At 43.4% G+C, this 20,059-nt stretch overlaps 1 protein-coding gene and 1 pseudogene across 1 annotated transcript in view; one reads left to right on the top strand and one right to left on the bottom strand.

The window, feature by feature from the left end:
* The window catches only part of IGFBP7 (insulin like growth factor binding protein 7), a 137,923-nt gene that overhangs the window by 21,729 nt on the left and 96,135 nt on the right, over positions 1-20,059 (bottom strand). The window lies entirely within an intron of this gene.
* On the top strand, positions 11,508-12,187 carry LOC112400739 (protein FAM3C-like; annotated as a pseudogene).

Here is a 20,059-nt window from a genome sequence, read left to right as displayed (position 1 = left end):
CCTCCCCACTTCCTAGTAGGATTTAGGTTCCTTCTCCCGTGTTCTGCACTTTTCTAGCACTGCCCTCCAGGCTCAAACTGGAACAGAACATTCCTCTTACCCGTGGGCTAATTCTTTTCATGTGCGTCCTGAGTACTTACTACATTTGCTACTGTGTACTTGCTTTGTGGACATACTGTGTGTTCCCAGTATAACAAGACATTCTTTCTGAGTGCTGAGAGGAAATTCACATTACAGAAGGTGCTAGATGCGGGTGCAGTGGACCACCTGAGCTTGGAAGAGCTGGATTGTTCAAAGACGCTCAGAAGTGCCAAATAACACTGCTCTGAAAATCAGGGAAATGGGCAGGTCTCTGATCACGGGGGAGGAAGACCTCTCTAAGAGGAACTGGGGGACTTTGAATAAGGGTTTTGTATTTTTCATTAGTGAGGCAAGTCTTGCTTGCTCTTGTTGGGTGGGGGTTGACCTGGAGCCCACCCTGCTGGGTGTGAGCTATGAAAGTGGGAGCCAGACTTCCCTGGTGACGCAGTCGTTAAGAATCCGCCTGCCAATGCAGGGGACACGGGTTCAATCCCTGGTCCGGGAAAATCCCACATGCCGCAGAGCAACTAAGCCCCTGCGCCACAACTACTGAGCCTGTGCTCTAGAGCCCGTGCGCCACAACTACTGAAGCCTGCACGCTTAGAGCCCATGCTCCACAACAAGAGAAGCCACTGCAGTGAGAAGCCTGTGCACCGCAACGAAGAGTAGCCCCTGCTCGCCGCAACCAGAGAAGGCCCGCGCGCAGCAACGAAGACCCATCGCAGCCACAAATAAATAAATAATAAATCAATTAAAAACAACAAAAAAAGTGGGAACCAGGTAAAGGAAAGCTATGCTACCTCATGGGCGAGTAGTTACCCCAGAAGGAGGGTCTCTGGGGGCATATAAATGCTCTTTGCTGCTCTTACTGGTATTTATAGGACCAGACAACTTTACTTTGGCATCTTGATTATTTTCAGACAGTGATTATTTAGGCTCCGGACGCGCTGGCTCAGCGGCCATGGCTCACGGACCTAGCTGCTCCGCGGCATGTGGGATCCTCCCGAACCGGGGCACGAACCCATGTCCCCTGCATCGGCAGGCGGACTCTCAGCCACTGCGCCAACAGGGAAGTCCCCGCCCCTGTTTTTTTTGAGTTTTGTTTTCCTTGAGTTGTTAATTCCTTTTACAATGCAGGAAAAAAAGGGGCTCTCATGGTTTCAATAGTAAACTGGGTTTGAAAGGTTAAGATACCGCATCTTTACAAGGACTTGGAGCAACTGCATGTGAAGTGTGCTATGGGGCCTGTCATCGAAACATCCTTTCCCTCTGCAGGTGTTTCTTCTAGGGCAGCCACCAGCTCCAGCCTTGGAGATTCTATTCTTCTGTTTAAGTAAAGGAAAGTAATTTCCTTTCAGAGCAGTAGCTGGGATTTCAGACTGGGCACCTCTTTAGAGCAGCCATGCAGAAAAGCATGGGGAAGAAAATGTCCACGATTTTCCCGAAATCGACATAGAACCTGCGCTTTATGCCTCCTTAGTCCTTGCCTTTGGGTACATTCTCAGGGGATCTCTCTAGCAAACGTGTGACCCCTTTAGCAAGCTGGGGGCTTCAAGGGGATGATGCCTGCTCTGCCTGTGAACAAGGGGTGGAAAGCAGCCCAGACATCTAGTCCATGGGAAAGGATTATGGTCTTTGAGCCTGTAAATCAGTTAAACTGACCCTTGAAGAGAAGAAAGTAGACTCAAACAGATAAACTGAGACAAGACCCCCGGGACATGCATGACGCTGGTAATCACGAAACCTGCTTCCGCCCACACATCCACGGGAGCTTGGCCTCTGTGAAAACACAGTCAGATCTCTGCAGCTGAGAGAGCTTAACCTCACTCACAGACAGTTCTAAATAACGCTTTGGAAAATAAGCAAGCAGCATTTTAACCTACACAGCAATAATGAGGAATAACAGATCCACACATACTCCAGTGTCAGCACTAGATAGCTTTCCCAATGTCATAACATGCTCAGACAATTAAAGAACGGATATTTTCGGAACATGTTGATCAACAGATGTAAAACTGGGTTGGCCAGGGACTTCCCTGGTGGTCCGGTGGTTAAGACTCTGCACTCACTCCCAGTGCAGGGGCCCCAGGTTCCATCCCTGGTCAAGGAACTAGATCCTGCACGCCGCAACTAAAAGCCCACATGCCGCAACTAAGAGCCCACACGCCACAACTAAAGATCCCACATGCCGCAACTAAGACCCGGCACAGCCAAACAAACGAATAAATTAAAAAAATAATTAAAAGAAAAAAAAAGAAACTGGACTGGCCAGTGGTTTAATTCCTATTAGTTAGGGGTTATCAAAAGAAAAATGTCATCAATTCATCATTAATATTCATTTCCTGTAATGAGAGCACTAACTTCTACCGTTGCCTAGATGAAGTTACTCCTTAAGGGAAAATCCCTATGGAAAAAGGTATAAAAGTTGAGAAAGACTCACAATGAAACTAAATCGAATTTCAGCATTGTATGGCACTAAGCAGGTAAAAACAAGGAGTGGATTAATTCATTCAGGTCCTCCACAAACTAAGTGCTGTACTGGGTGACAGGAGGAATGGAAAGATGATGGGGTTGGACTCCTATCTGACATGGATTTAGAATCCACAAAGTGTAGACTAGAATACAAGTATAGAATCAATTATAATATGGAAGGAGTATGACTGGTCCTATGATTTAAATATAAAAAGCATTCTGACTGAGTAGGTCAGAACTGAATTCATGGAAGAGGAAAATGGTTTTCAAAGTTAAAGGCAGTGGGTGGGGTTGGTAAGGAAATTCCAAGCGAGGGGGTCAGCCTGCTCGAAGAGGTGAGATGTCGCTGTATATTGGCGTCAGGGTTTACAGCCCACAAAGAGTTTTTAGATCTATTACTTCATTTTGACTTCCCCAACAATCAGCTAAGCGAGTCATTTTACAGATAAAGATATTGAGGTTCACTAACGTTGAGTGTCTTGTGCAAAGTCCCCAAGCCTGGGAGTGGTGTGTCCAGGACCTGAATCTACGTTTTCTGAGTCCAAACCCAGAGCTTTCCCTAGGCTCCTGTGGTGCCTCTCTACACAACCCAGTATTGCTGAAGTGTCCCTTTCTTGCTTTGTTTTGTTGGAGGGTGAGGGGTTTGGAGAGAAGGAAAAAAAAATCTTGAGAACTGGAGGCCAGACTAGATTGCAGCGGTTTTCAGTGTCAAGGCAAGGAGATTAGGTATGTCTACAAGTTACCATGAAGAAAAGAAAAACAAGATAATGAAAACATGAATGTCTTTTGGAGAAAAGATTACATGATCGTGAGAATCCTAAACAGAGGTCACGGCTCACCATTCCCACTCCGGCCTGAAATGTTTCAGGGGTATTTTCTGAGCGGCTCTGGGTAAGCAGTTTGGACTTGTAACCCCGAACAGGTCAGAATTATCCTGCTCATGCTGAATGCTCAGCAGATGTCAACTCTACCGCAACCACGTGGAGTCCTACCACATCTTAGAATAAAACAGTCTGAGAACGCCAGGCCTTTTCGTTAGATTTGAATGGTTTCAATGAAGGTTTCATGGGAAAATCAGTATTTGAAAATACGCTTCATGTTTTGTTTTGCAAATCATTAAGATGCCATCTTCTTAGAAAGTACCTTATATAGGCAGGAATCCTATGAAAACTTTTTTATTTTTATAAATTTATTTATTTTTGGCTGTGTTGGGTCTCTGTTGCTGCACGCGGGCTCTCTCTAGTTGCGGCGAGTGGGGGCTACTCTTTGTTGTGGTGTGCGGGCTTCTCATTGTGGTGGCTTCTCTTGTTGCTGAGCATGGGCTCTAGGCATGCGGGCTTCAGTAGTTGTGGTGTGTGGGCTCAGTAGTTGTGGCTTGCAGGCTGTAGAGTGCAGGCTCAGTAGTTGTGGTGCACGGGCTTATTTGTTCCACGGTGCATGGGATCTTCCCGGACCAGGGCTCGAACCTGTGTCCCCTGCATTGGCAGGCGGATTCTTAACCACTGCGCCACCACGGAAGCACTTTTTTTTTTTTTTTAATAGAAAACTTTAAAAGTCAATGTTAACAGTTAGTAAACATTCCTGGGCAGAGCCAAGCAATCCTTCTATTAGTGAAAATGTCTCCTCTTTGGGCTTAGATATGTTTCAGATTTACATCTTCATCTTGAGAAAAAATTTAACTGCCAGTAAGGGGAGAAGGGTTCGAAATGACCACATTTATTTAAACTATAAAATCCAGAATAAATAAGATCTGACCCTGAGCATGTTCTCAGCCTCCTTTCTTGCCTCGTCCGTCCTGAACTCTGAGCTCCAGCCATAATGAACTTCAGTGTTCCTCAAATGTGTCCTGCTCTCCCTGGCCCCTAGCCCTTGGGCATGTCATTCCTTTTCCTGGAACATTCTCTCCATTTCCCATTCCTCCCCATCTTTGCCTGGTTAACCCCTAGATATCCTTTAGATCTCAGTTATCTTTTTGTTTGACAAACCTCCCTTGACGTCTTTCCTCATCCCCCTTCCCCCTATTTAGAATGGGGGCCTCCTCAAGAATATACAATGGGGAGGATAGTCTCTTCAGCAAGTGGTTTTGGGTAAGTTGGACAGCCACATGTAAATCAATGAAGTTATAAGAAACCCTCACACCATACACAAAAATAAACTCAAAATGGCTTAAAGACTTAAACATAAGACATGATACCATAAAACTCCTAAAAGAGAACATAGGCAAGACATTCTCTGATCTAAATCGTACCAATGTTTTCTTAGGTCAGTATCCCAGGGCAATAGAAATAAAAGCAAAAGTAAACAAATGGGACCTAATCAAACTTATAAGCTTTTGCACAGCAAAGGAAACCATAAACAAAACAAAAAGACAACCTATGAACTGGGAGAAGATATTTGCAAATGATGCAACCAACAACGGCTTAATTTCCAAAATATATGAACAGCTCATACAACTCAATAACAAAAAAACAAATAACCCGGGCTCCCCCGGTGACGCAGTGGTTGAGAATCTGCCTGCCAATGCAGGGGAAATGGGTTCGAGCCCTGGTCTGGGAAGATCCCACATGCCGCAGGGCAACTAGGCCCGTGAGCCACAACTACTGAGCCTGCACGTCTGGAGCTCGTGCTCCGCAACAAGAGAGACCGTGACAGTGAAAGGCCTGTGCACCGCGATGAAGAGTGGACCCCGCTCGCCGCAACTAGAGAAAGCCCGTGCACAGAAACGAAGACCCAACACAGCCATAAATAAATAAATAAATAAAATTTTAAGAAAAAATAACCCAATTGAAAAATGGGCAGAAGACCTAAATAGACATTTCTTCAAAGAAGACATACAAATGGCCAAAAGGCACATGAAAAGATGTTCAACGTTGCTAATTATTAGAGAAATGCAAATCAAAACTACAATAAGGTACCTCCTCACACTGGTCAGAAGGGCCATCATTAAAGAAAGTCTATAAATAACAAATGCTGGAGAGGGTGTGGAGAAAAGGGAACCCTCCCTACCTGCTGGTGGGAATGTAAATTGGTGCAGCCACTATGGAGAACAGTACGGAGGTTCCGCAAAAGACTAAAAATAGAGTTGCCATATGATCCAGCAATCCCACTGCTGGGCATATATCTGGAGAAAACTATAATTCGAAAAGATAGATGCATCCCAATGTTCACTGCAGCACTATTTACAACAGCCAAGGCATGGAAAACAATCTAAATGTCCATCAACATATGAATAGATAAAGAAGATGTGGTGTATAAATATATACATATACACACACACACACAGTGGAATATTACTCAGCCATAAAAGAGAATGAAACAATGCCATTTGCAGCTACATGAATGGACCCAGAGATTATCATGCTAAGTAAGTCAGAAAGAGAAAGACAAAGACCCTATGATACCACCTATATGTGGAATCTAAAATATGACACAAATGAACCTATCTATGAAACAGACTCACAGACATAGAGAACAGACTTGTGGTTGCCAAGGTGGGGGGAGGGGAGGGATGGACCGGGAGTTTGGGGTTAGTTGATGCAAACTATTACGTATAGAATGGATAAACGACAAGGTCCTACTCTATAGCACAGGGAACTATATTCAATATCCTGAGATAAACCATAATGGAAAAGAATATAAAAAAGAATGCGTGTATATATACATATAAAACTGAGTCATTTTGTGGTACAGCAGGAATTAACCAACATTGTAAATCAACTATATTTCAATAAATAGAACGAGGGCCTCCTTCCTCGTTCTTGTATGGCTCTATTTACCCTCATCACAGCAATTTCTCAGGGCTTTAACTGTGTCTTTGCACCCCATTCGACTGTGGGCTCAGTGCTGGTAAGGACAGGCCAACTTCTCTACAGTTCTATTCTGTATCCCAGTGCCTGGCACTGAGTAAATGATCAACAAACCTGAGTAGCTGAGTGTACTGATGCTGTTACCAAAATATACACCAGGTTTTGTGCTTTCATGTAAAGGTTTAAGTAGCAAGACTTTAGGAACCATTCCAAGAGGCTGGCTTCCTTTGTTGTTATTAAAAAGATTTTGGGGGGCCAGCTAGTTATAACTACTTTTATTCCAGAGTTTGTACAAGGGCATGTTTTACCATTTGGGCAGAAATTTTGATTACTGTGGCTTTTTTTTTTCGCGGTACGCGGGCCTCTCACTGTTGTGGCCTCTCCCGTTGCAGAGCACAGGCTCCAGACACGCAGGCTCAGCGGCCATGGCTCATGGGCCCAGCCGCTCCGCGGCATGTGGGATCTCCCTGGACCGGGGCACGAACTCGTGTCCCCTGCATCGGCAGGCGGACTCTCAACCACTGCGCCACCAGGGAAGCCCCTACTGTGGCTTTTTAAAAATTGGTCCTCAGCTGTTCATAGGTACAAACAGGCCAATGTTTAGGGACGCTCTGTTTATGTTCCTGACCCAGCTACTCAACTAGAGCAATAAAGTGGCCAGAGTTGCTGATGCTGTATTCTTATGCTTACATTAACATAGAGCATTATGTTAAAAATTTATACGAAAGGGCTTCCCTGGTGGCGCAGTGGTTGGGAGTCCGCCTGCCGATGCAGGGAACGTGGGTTCGTGCCCCGGTCCGGGAGGATCCCGCATGCCGCGGAGCGGCTGGGCCCGTGAGCCATGGCCGCTGGGCCTGCGCGTCCGGAGCCTGTGCTCCGCAGCGGGAGAGGCCACGGCAGTGAGAGGCCCGCGTACTGCAAAAAAAAAAAAAAAAATCTATACAAAAGTAGCAATTTCATTAAAAAAATTTAGATAAAACCCAGGAGACAAAAGATAAAGGCTGACTCTATAGCAAAGTGCTGCCTTATTAGTCAGTTTATAAGATTTAAAAATTGGGGGTCACTGGTCAGACTTTTAGTGGGAGAAACCAGAGTGAAGTTTGGGGCAACTACTTAAAAGTGCAAAAGGGCAAGTCTATGTTGACAAGCAATAATGTTATATTAGAAAAGATGGATTTAAAAGAAACAATCAGCAAAGCATAAACCCCAGTTCCCTAAAACATGTTAAAAACATTTATGTGAGGTTTTAAGTGAAAAAGGTCCACTTTAAAGTCTGTCTCCAAACGTGAAAGAAGAATTGCTAATTCCATGTGCAGAGGAAAAGCACTGGCTGACAGACAGGCCCTTTCCGGTGGGATGGTTGACAGGAGACAGTACTGAGATTCTCCTCTTGTGGTAAATAAATCCTACCCTATTAATACTTCCATGTTCTTAAATTATCACATATCCAGTGACCTTTAGATGTAAAAGGACCCTAAGATCCATCTTGTCCAAACTCTCATTTTATAGATGAGGTTTGGGAGGGGCGCTGGTTCATTTGCCTACACTCATTCCAGGATGCTGGCAGAAGCGGAACTAGAACGGTATGAATTCATTTCCTTGTACTTTATTAATAATCAGAAAAAACATTATCTGTTCTCAATCAGCCGGCTGCCATTTAAACAGTGTAAAGCTGAGAGATTAGAAAGGCGCGGAGCAAAAGCATTAAGCATGAACAGCTGCATTTCCCAGGCAGAAGGGCGGCACACAGTTTAGTTGTGGGAGTATTTCCAATTTGCATGAATGGAACATGGACAAGTAAGATAAAGCTGGCTCCAGAAAAGTAATTCCCCCAATTTCCATGAGCCTGGGATTTGGGAAACTGAAGTCTGCTCTGGAATCCGGGGACATGACAAACGATACTGGGAAGAACTCCCTAGGTGACCTCAACCTATGCACACACAGAGGCTTGTCGAGGTCCCAGGTGCTGGGCTCGCCCACGGGTTGTGGCTGAGACAGAAAAACAAAGGAAAAAAAAATGCTCCCCATACACGCACATAAGCAAAAACTATCTTCCTGTGTTCTCTGCCAAGAGAACTGGAGCCACAAAGGATGAGTTCAAGAATCTGATTCATCCATCGAGACAAATCAACTCAGTCTAAGGAGGCTAGAAGGGCAATTGAGGTAAACAAAAGTTCAGTTTCAGAAAGAAGCTTTGGAGAAAACACAGAGGCCATCCCTGGAATCAAACTCCATAGTGAAAACAGAAAAGGGCTCACTCTTAAGGCATGGAGTTCTGAACATGCCAACAGGTGGACATGTTCAAAGGGGCAGCTCCAGAGGCAAACAGCACCAAGATGTTAGCCCTCCTCCCACGTAGCGTCTGGGTTCTGAGCCAGCTCCTTGCTGAGCTGAAGAAGCATCTCTAGTGAAGAAGGCCTGATAGCACTGTTCAAGTTCAGCAACAGCTAAGGAAAGTCATATCGGCGAAAAGTACTTCCCCTCCAGGAGTGCCAAGCTCCTGGGCTGGCCTGGAGCATCAACCCTTGCTCATGGTCAAAGCCACTACTCTTACCTGTATCATTTCTCTGGTTTGGCTGGCCAGTTGTTTCCCCAGTTCCCTCCCCCACTGCTAGCCCCCACGCCAGCCACAGATTGCAGTTTGTGTCCACATTCTCTTTCTCTTTGTCTCCAGGTATCACTAGAGTATCTGGTCCAGATCCTGTTCATGCCTTCTGCTCCATGGGTCTCCCATCCCCTTATCAAATCCTCCCTTTTTAGGTGGAGCCGAATTCTGCTGCCCTTCAATGTGGGCTAGACTTAATGACTCCATTCTAATGAAAAGAATGTGGTGGAAGTGACAATATGTGAATTCTGAGACTAGGTCGTTAAAGGCATTGCAGCTTCCTTCTTGCTTTTTCTCAGATCACTTGGTCTGGGAGAAGCCAGTTGCCATGTTGTTAGGATGCTCAAGCAGTGCAATGGAGACGTCCACGTGATGAGGAACTAAGTCCTCAGGACAATAGGCATGTGAGTGAGCCAACTTGGAAACAGATTCTCCAACCTCAAACTTTCAGATGACTAGCCCCCACTGACATCTTGACTGCAACCTCATGAGAGACCCCCAAGCCAAAGACTATTTAGATAAGCCAGTCCCAAATTTCTGACCCACGGAAACTGTATGAGATAATAGATATTCATTGTTGTTTTATTTAAGCTGCAAATTTTGGACTAATTTATTGTGTAGCAGTAAATAACTAATACAACATCTTTGAGCTTTCTCCGCCGTCAACTAGAGTTGTCCTTTAATTAATCATAATCTCTTTTTGGAGAAGGAGGGTTTTTTGTTTTTGTCATACAGTTCTTTCCTCAAGGGTTACGACAAAACCTCCCGCATTTGTACAGTCCTCATGGATGGACATTTATTGATTTGGGGTCATTATGGCTAAGTCTCAAGGAGATCACTGCAATGATGATAATATGCATTTTCAAGGACTGTTCTTTGTACATGCTCTCCTAGAATCTTTTATGTTACTTCATCGTTATATAAAAAATAATTGAACCTTGTATCCCCCCAGGATCCCCCAAACATAAGCCTTAACTGTGAGCATTTGTAACCTTAAACAGCCCATAGAAACTATAAAAGACTTTTTTCCCTTAAGGGTCTTATATTCACACTTTAGGAAACAGTGAGATTAATCTGCCATATTACTACAACATGGATGAACCTTGAGGACACTAACCTAAGTGAAATAAGCCAGTCATAGAAAAACAAATGTTGCATGATTTCACTCACACGAAGGATCTAAAGTTGTCAAACTCATAAAAGCAGAAAGTAGAATGGTGGCTGCCAGGGGCTAGAGGTGGGGGAGATGCAGAGTTGCTGTTCAATGTTTCTGCAAGATGAGAAAGTTATAGAAATTTGCTGTATACCAATGTGCCTATATTTAATAATACTGTATGTACACTTAATTTGATAACAGGGTAGATTTCACATTATGCATTTTCTACCTCAATTTAAAAAAAAGGAAATAGTGAGTGAGATTAAAATGACCTTATTCCAAGATTCACAGCAGTGATTCCTTTTTTGCAACGCCTCTTTCAATACACCACCGAGTGTCATGTCATCCCCAAGCCCTCTCAAAACTAAAAAATTTTTTACTTGTTTTTACATTAAAAAACAAAAAATGTTGCCCTCTTCTTCCTGGAGGATTGATAGGGTGAAAAGGGAGGTAGGATCTCATACAAACCAAACGTAAGGATAGGTTGTTACAATTCCCAGAAGTTTGGGAATCATTGTTCTGGAGATATATTGAGGTTTCAGAAGAAGTATGCTTGAAAAAACATCTGACATGTGCCTAGAGCCCGTGCTCTACAGCAAGAGAAGTCACCGCAATGAGAAGCCTGTGCACCTCAACGAAGAGTAGCCCCAGCTCACCACAACTAGAGAAAACCTGTGCCCAGCAATGAAGACCCAATGCAGCCAAAAATAAATAATTAAAAAAAAAAACTTTCAGGCAAAGAATCAGAAAAATGTTAGCCATAAAAAAGTACAAATAAGTAATAAAAAAAAATCTGAGCACTTGAAAAAGCTAAGCTCCAATCAAAGGACTGCTGTCGCCAGTTTACTATCTAATTCTCCATAGAGACAAGACCTATAGACATCATGCCCAAGAGATCAAGGCAAAACAGAAGCCAGTGAAGACTCAGATAAGAAATGAGCTAATGCCCAGATAAGAGGAGCCTAGTAATGCATCAGCAATGGCAGAGAAAAATAAGGAGGCTGAAATACTTTCTATCCGTTAATACATGATTGGGGTCAACAGTGAAGAACAGGGCTTCCCTGGTGGCGCAGTGATTGAGAATCCGCCTGCCAATGCAGGAGACGTGGGTTCGAGCCCTGGTCTGGGAAGATCTCACAGGCCACGCAGCAACTAAGCCCGTGTGCCACAACTACTGAGCCTGCGTGCCACAATTACTGAGCCCACACGCCACAACTACTGAAGCCCGCGCACCTAGAGCCCGTGCTCCGCAACAAGAGAAGCCACCGCAATGAGAAGCCCGCGCTCCGGGGAGGAGCCGGAGGAGCGAGCGGGCCCGCGAGGCAGAGAGGCAGGCAGGAGGCCAGAGCTTATTTAATGAAAAGTGCCACAGACTGAAAAACCAAACATGAGGGTAGCAGGTGCTGCAAAGTTGGTGGTAGCCGTGGCAGTATTTTTACTGACATTCTATGTTATTCTATGTTTGAAATAAAAATGGATGCGAGTTTAGGAAATCTATTTGCAAGGTCAGCAATGGACGCAGTTGCACGTTCCACAAAACCTCCCAGGTATAAATGTGGGATCTCAAAAGCTTGCCCTGAGAAGCATTTTGCTTTTAAAATGGCAAGTGGAGCAGCCAGGGTGGTAGGACCCAAAATCTGCCTGGAGGACAATGTTTTAATGAGTGGTGTTAAGAATAATGTTGGAAGAGGAATCAATGTTGCCTAGGTAAATGGAAAAACAGGAGATCTAATAGACACCAGATATTTTGACATGTGGGGAGGAAATGTGGCCTCATTTATTGAGTTTCTGAAGGCCATACAAGATGGAACAATAGTCTTAATGGGAACATATGATGATGGAGCAACCAAACTCAATGATGAGGCCCGGCAGCTCATTGCTGAACTGGGGAGTACATCTACTACTCATCTTGGTTTTAGAGACAACTGGGTCTTCTGTGGTGGATAAGGCATTAAGACAAAAAGCCCTTTTGAGCAGCACATAAAGAACAATAAGGACACAAACAAATATGAAGGATGGCCCGAAGTTGTAGAAATGGAAGGATGCATTCCCCAGAAGCAAGACTGATGTGGAGAAAATTGAAGAGAGCTCACTTTCACTTGCTAATGGGAAAGCCCTAACGGAAAAACTACATGTAAATATTTTAAGAGCACGCAGCCATCTCGGTGTGTGCGTGACCATTATCTCTTTTGGTATCAGGATTATTTATTGCTAAGGTAAATAGACATCTTTGTAGTCATAATGAGCAAATCACTGAACCATTTCTAAGCACATCTCCCTAATGGTACAATGTTCAGACTGAGATGATAATGGCATCTTTTAATTCTAAAACCATTACCCAATGGATAACTGAACAGATTTGAAAACTATGTCGGTATAGGTCTTCCCTGGTGGCGCAGTGGTTCAGAGTCCGCCTGCCGATGTAGGGGACACGGGTTCGTGCCCCGGTCCGGGAAGATCCCACATGCCGCGGAGCGGCTGGGCCCGTGAGCCATGGCCGCTGAGCCTGCGCGTCCGGAGCCTGTGCTCCGCAACGGGAGAGGCCACAACAATGAGAGGCCCGCGTACCGCAAAAAAAAACAAAAAACAAACAAAAAAAACTATATCGATATATATACTAGTCACTGTGAAAATCTATCATGGGATAATATGGATTTTAGGGAGGAGACTTTTCTTTTATAAATATATATATAAATATATATAACCTTTTGATGATAGTATCTTTTAAATTAAAAAGATATTGGGCCAGTTGTGTGTGTAATGTTACTTTACAGTCTGACTCCCCTGTTCTATTTCTTTTTTCTTAGTCTTTCTCTTCCCTTCCCAAGAAACCTAGAAATAAAATATGAAGACTTATATCCAATATGTGAAAAGCACAACAGAATTCTTTGTTTAATGTACACAGTAAAAAGTAAATATATAAATGTAGGTGGCATCAGGGCTGTAGCTTGCTGGATTCTGTGTTAACAGTGTGGATAAGTTGATTTTGTATAAGCTATTTAGAGTAAGACAGGAGGGGGCAACTTCACAGAGCTGAGGAACCAGGCCAGGTCCCTTCCCCAGCCTTGGTAGGTCATTCAGGACAGCATGTCAGTATAGTTAGAGAAATACTGGCCTAAGTTTTCCTTATTTAAGTGTCATCAGCATTGACCAAATGGTTTGGAAAGAGGCATGCTTTAATGTCACAATAATAATTTTGGATTGTAAACCAAGAAATTCTGTATTTACTTTCATCTAACTTCATAATAGTAATTTTTGCCTGAAACGATGATGACATATTTAAAGAAGTCCTAATTACTGATTGGGACTGATAACATTTAAAAATAATTGGACACACAATGACTTTATACCCAACTCTACATAAAAATATAAGAGATCTAACTTCAGATGTTCACAAAATGACTCAAGTTTTTAAAATATTTTTAGGGCATTAAATATCTGTTGTGTGTGAAGTGTCAAGCTGGAACATAAAAAACGTTAACGATCAAACTGCTATTCACAGTAAAAGGCAGCACTTCAATTCTGGATTTAATTTTAGATGACTTATATAAGAAAAATTAAAAGCGGTATTTTTTATTTTGTTACAAACCAAGGCGAAAGTTATGCAGCTATTTCTTAAATATCAGGGCGTCTGGGGGTACCGTTTCTTCCCTCAAACTGAATATAATTCATGTATGCACCTTACACATCTAAACAATTTTTGTAGACTTTTCACATTTTTGGTGCTGATACACTAAATCACATTCAGCATGTGTGTTTTGACATTTAAAATACTTCCCTCAATTCTGTAAATTAAAAGAATGGCTATTTTACAGGTCCAGGGATTGTGAAATAAGTGTTGCTTTTTTCTTTTTAAATAATGAGAATAACTACTCTTGGTTTTACACTGTGAATTTTTTGGTATTATCTGGCAAAGTAATATGCCTATAGAACTTCACACAGATTCGTCAAGCATGTACTGTACTGCTTAACATGCAAAATTAAAGTCATTCCTATGGGTAAACACACTAATATCCTCAGGCTATATCTTAACATGGATAGAATTTAAGTATCTAGATGGCAGGACATCCCTTTCAAGATAAGGACTATCACGTGATAGCTTTGTAGAGCTGTATAAAATGCCAAAAGAAGGGATAAAGATTGGTCATGTAACTGTTTTCAGGCAGTATGCTATTGTTTCAATTCTGCCTTGTATAGATTACGTCAACATAACTTTGGGAAGCAATAATTTTACTATATTTTATTTTCAGATAGCTTTTAAAAATCCGCATTGTAAATGCAGCAATGCTCCTTTAATGTTCAGAATTTTCATTAAAATCAGAAATTTGGCATCGACACTTTGGTTTTTTTTTAATGGTGTTTAAGGACTTATGGATGTGTATTTTTTTATTTGTAATCATAGAGGCTGTCCCAGACTGTTAAAATTCAGCAAAGACAGTAGGAAAACAAGTGATATGTAGGAAATTAAAGAAAAATTGAGGCAGAATTTTTATATTCCTGACTTTAATTTGATTAAAGTTTATCACTGTTCTTTCAAAACAAGAAGCCCGCACACCACAACTAAGAGTAGCCCTCACAACTAGAGAAAGCCCGTGTGCAGCAACGAAGACCCAACGCAGCCAAAAGTAAATAAATAATAAATTAATTTTTTTTAAAAAGTGAAGAACATGCAGATGGCAAGTTCCTGTTATATCATTTTCCACAAAAAAGGAAAGAAAATATCGAAAGAGAGGAAATGGCACATGAAGGGTTAAATTTTCAGGATGCATTTACATAATTATCACCATGTAGTAAACCAGGAATGGGGTTAGTGGAAGGCAGGGAGGGAAATGAAAGGAAACTTCGGGTGTTATATGGATAAGGAGAAAGGGACAAATTATGTTTAAATTTAGAACATCCACTAATGCTCTCCAAGTTGTCTGACAGCTGGAATGTGCTTTCGCTTCAATCATTCCTCAACTTGCTTTTTTTCTTTTGTTTTTAACATTAAAAGCTAATTCTGTGAAGCTTTTCAATTTGCCATTCTGGTATGCAGAATCCATCTGAAGGACATGAGAGAAAAGCCAAAGCTCTAAGGAAGCCTTTCTAGCCAAGACTAGAGAAATGTTCTGAGCCTCTTGCCCAGACATACAGTAGGGTCCAGGGCGGGGGGCTTCCTCTAGGCCACCACTCTCAGGCTTTCCTCCAGGAGTGATAGAGACTGTTATATCCTCTCCTCGTATGGTTTCAGGACAGAATATTACCATGAGACACACTGACTTGCCCAGGAGGGAAACTCAAATTGGTGTAGATGCCTGAAGGCCCCTCTGAGTGTCTTGGACCATCTGTGGGGCTGGACGGAGCAGAAGAGAAGAATAAAGATGGCAAATGAGCGGAAGCTGGGCAGGAAGCCGAGGCGGGGCCACGGGGGAACTTCCAGTTACTGGGATCTCTCTCTCTTTCTCTCTGGGTTGTTCATGGTCCCTCACCACAAAACACAGATGGGAGGTCCACCACCAGGAGTTCACTTTAGATTTCCTGTAGGAATCTTAGGTGAGTCTTTCTTTCTTCTAGAAGTCCTTCCACAGTAAGATGTTTTCTCTTCAAAATGCCGATCATACTCACTGTACAATGTTGTCTTATTAAGAAGTAAATTTTATAAAGAGGAGGCTGGTTTAAATAAAAATGAAAATCACGTAGATACTCATTTCATGTTTGTTTTTTAACATCTTTATTGGAGGTTAATTGCTTTACAATGTTGTGTTAGTTTCTGCTTTATAACAGACTGAATCAGCTATACATATACTTATGCCCCCACATCTCTTCCCTCTTGCGTCTGCCTCCCACCCTCCCTAACCCACCTCTCTAGGTGGTCACAAAGCACTGAGCTGATCTCCCTGTGCTATGTGGCTGCTTCCCACTAGCTATCTATTTTACATTTGGTAGTGTATATATGTCCATGCCACTCTCTCACTTCGTCCCAGCTCACCCTTCCCCCTCCCCGTGTCGTCAAGTCCATTCTCTACGTCTTCGTCTTTATTCCCGTCCTGCCCCTCATTTCATGTTTGACAGAGCTTTTTCTATCTTTGTTTCCCCTATCCTGTCTCCCACTCCCAAATCTGACTATATTCACACAGATTCTGTTTATCTATGCATTTCCATTATGGCTAACAAATAAAAAAAGCGCATTTCCCGCTGAAAATCACATTTAACAAATCCCTTTGGGGGACAGAAAGAAGTGCACACCATTGAAAAAGATTAGTTTGTAGGAGGCAGAAGTCAGGCCCCAATCACTCCTTTGCGTTAAGCTCTAGTTAAAACGAGGTGGGTGCCACAGGCCACATTTATGATGATGGAAGTTTCTCAGTCTCTGACTGTGGGCCTGAACCTCTATGAGACCATAATCGGCCTCAAAAACATGCAAAATGAACCCACCAAAAGTTTAAATAAGAATGCTTCTCTTCTGAATGCCTCAGACCCCTTGAGCCGGCTCACAGATTTGGGGGAGGAGTAATGAGCAACGAACACAGGGGGGCCTCAGTGCATTTTTCTATTTGGTTAAGGTTGATTCCTCCTGAAAAACAAATGTGATCCATCTTGAAGATCAATGCTGAACAGTACAACACAATGTATTAAAGAATGTATTGAAACAAAACTGCTAATTAAAAAGGCCAGTTTTTCTGCAGATGGGCTCTCCCTGCACGTGTTCGTTTTTCACTACATGCTATTTCTTCTGCTCTAAGCACACCAGGCTCACCTAGTTAAGGAAGCTCCTCGGTCCTTGTGCATGTGGCAGTGGTGAAATCTAGCTGGAGGAAGTGTGTGGATCAGTACAAGCTGCAGCAGGAGTATATTTTGGCCAAAACTGATGCTGATCAATGCACAACTCTAGGTCCTACTGAAGGCACCATTTCTTATATCTCCAGGGTACGACACACTAGCTTGGAACTTACAAAGAATGTTCCTCTTTCTTGCTCTAGCCTTTGGAAAGCCTCTTCTAGTCAAACACTATGTTCCAATGCTGCTACTGAGTACATATATGTCTCATCAAATCAGGCGAGTTCTGCGTGGGTAAGGAGAGGAGGACCAGTCAGTAGGAGGCCTACTGGGGCTGTTACATTCAGCAGGCCTATTTCCTTCCTCTATCTGTGCTGACACACAAATGTTCGCTTTCAGTCTGGCACCGTCCCCGGTTCTTGATCATTCAGGCTTAGACTAAGCAACTCCAGATTCCAACACTGGCGGGTTCCAACACACACGAGGTAAGACAGCTTCCCTTGGTTTTTCCTGGGTGGTCACTCAGTGGGCAGGATCCTCTAACAGCACACGCTGGGCCATCACCCCCGCCCACAGTCCTGGCTCCCAGCCCAGCAGAGGGGGCTGGGCTGGGTCAATATCATGACAGGTCTAAGGCAGCCACACTGGTGTTGTGCATACTGTCTTCCCTCAATATCTGCAGGGGTTTGGATCCAGGAGTGCTCACGGATACCAAAATCCACAGATGCTCAAGTTCCTTATATAGAATGGCGCAGTGCGATGAATACAGTCGGCTGTGGGTATACTGAGGATGAAAAACCCATGGATTCGGAGGGCCGACTGTACTTGGCGTGGGGGAATATCTGGGGGCTCAGGAAGGCAGGTCCACGGTGGCTTTCAAAACTTTGAGCCTGCTTAAGAGGTCTTGTCTTGAACAGCTTTTCTCTGCGGATTGTGAACCCTTGCTGCGGGAAGGGAGGTGGTTATAAAGAAAGCCAGAACTGCCTGAGAACTAGGGGCTCTGGATCAGAAGGGGCAGTAAGATGGGCCTTCTGAGTAGCCCCGTGAGCTTGCACGGCTGCGAAGGAACTGGCCAGGCTTGGAGTCAGTCAGGATAAGACATCAGAGTCATCATCACCACCTCCAGCTTGCCCCCACCATCACTGCCCATTTGTGGAGAACTTTCTAAAGTGTGTTATCCTACCTGACCCGCAGCACAGAGCTGTGGAGTTGGTTGAGAGCCTCTGTGACCCCTAATGCACAGAGATGAGGAAACACAGTGTGTGTGTGTGTGTGTGGGGGGGTACTTAGTAACCTGCCTGAGGCCAGCGACTCACACAGCAGGTCCTGGTCTGAGCACACAGATCTCCAAACTGCATTTTCTTTGGAAAATGCACCTCTAACACAGAACTAAACCATTTATTGTTTCTGCCCATCCCTCCCGTCTCTCCTACCTGCCTCGGAAGGTATTAAAAGGTGAAAGTGAGCCATCATTGGCAACTGGGTTCTGCTTGTCAATCAGGCAAGCCGAAAAGCACTGCATGCTTTTTTCATTCATGTCTGTCACTACGCAGGATGCTCCAGTTTCCTCTCCAACCTTACTTCAGCGGCTTAATGTCACTCTTGCCAAAATGCTCCATTCCTTTCCCTTTATCTCTCGATAAAGGAGGAGGCCCTCCTTTCATATGACCATTTGCTTGCTGCCCTATTTATACCTTTCTAATAACTGAGCCCTCTTTTTTGTTTTTTTTTAAAAACACCTTTTCAGGGCTTCCCTGGTGGCACAGTGGTTGAGAGTCCGCCTGCCGATGCAGGGGACAAGGGTTCGTGCCCCGGTCCGGGAAGATACCCCATGCCGCGGAGTGGCTGGGCCTGTGAGCCATGGCCACTGAGCCTGCGCGTCCAGAGCCTGTGCTCCATCCACAATGGGAGAGGCCCCAGAACAGTGAGAGGCCCGCGTATCACGCAAAAAACAGAAACAAAAACAAAAAAACACCTTTTCGGACAGCTTGCTTCAAGTCTTTCAATTAAAAGAAAAAAGATACAGCTCCTTAAAAAAAAAAAAAAAAGTCACCAGCACCCAAGTATTGCCCTGCTTCAGGAACTTGTACTTCATTTGGTATACTCTGTGTTGAAACAATATAGCATTATCTACTTTGAATACACTAGAAGCCCTCCCGGTAGCTTTCTTGTATGAGAGACATTAAATCCGGTTGAAACTCAACAAGAAACAGTGTCATGTAGGAAATCCTTGCCTGTTGGACCCTTGACTGATCACATTTCAAAGCCCAGTGCTGTGCTAAAGGGCATCTTTCTTTAAAAATAAAGCAATCCTATTAGTCAGGTCCTTCTCTGCACACCATAGCTTTGAAGGAATTTGACAGTTTGCAAATTCAAAGTTGAAAATTAAAAACCCACGAATAAGACTTGAATCCATTTATTCATGGTAAAATGAATATAGCTTTGAAAAGTCTACCCTCATTAGGATCATTTCAATGTGATCTGTGATCTGGAGTGAGTCTGTTTAACTAGGCTCTTGCCACAGAAAGAGACCCATTTTCTAAAATAAGTCCTGTCTTCAAAGGACTCAGGAGATACCACAGAATAATATTAAATGAAGTGCAATTCTTTTTCGAGAATGTTTCATTGTTTTCTTAATCAGTGTTATTTTTATTTTGCCAGATTTAGAGTACCTCTTCCCCTTCCCCCTCAAATGCATTAAAATAAACCCTGGCCCCTGCTGGAGTGATCAAAGCTTCCCAATTCACAGAGGAATGTCCGTTCCTCCAAGCCTGGGGAGGTTTCCTAACTAATGAACTAGAACACTGTCAGATGTCTGGTTGCCAAGTAATATATTAAAGTGCTTTTCTAATGAGATTTCTGCAAGGTAACTATAAAACCATGAAAAGCACATTAACCTTCAGTAAAGCAAAAACATTTAAAAAAATAACCAAATGCCTTTAAGGAAAAGAAGAGTTCAACACAGCAGCTAAAAAGCTGAAGAAAATTTGACAAGTGGAAAAATAAAGCCCAACAATTTCACATCTGAGAAAAAAGGGTGGACACAAAGCAGAGCAATGTAGGAGTTAGATCAAAGGGAGCCACCTGATGGTCTCAATATGTGACTTTAAACGTCTCCCTTTCCATGCACCCCTGTCTATTTGTAACGTGGATCTGTGATAAACATAGCTACAAATACCCCCT

The sequence above is a fragment of the Neophocaena asiaeorientalis genome, unplaced genomic scaffold (assembly GCF_003031525.2).
Source record: "Neophocaena asiaeorientalis asiaeorientalis breed wild unplaced genomic scaffold, Neophocaena_asiaeorientalis_V1.1 scaffold19, whole genome shotgun sequence".
Taxonomy (NCBI): Eukaryota; Metazoa; Chordata; class Mammalia; order Artiodactyla; family Phocoenidae; genus Neophocaena; species Neophocaena asiaeorientalis.
Note: the sequence above shows the minus strand (reverse complement) of the source record. Positions and strands in the feature narration are given on the sequence as shown.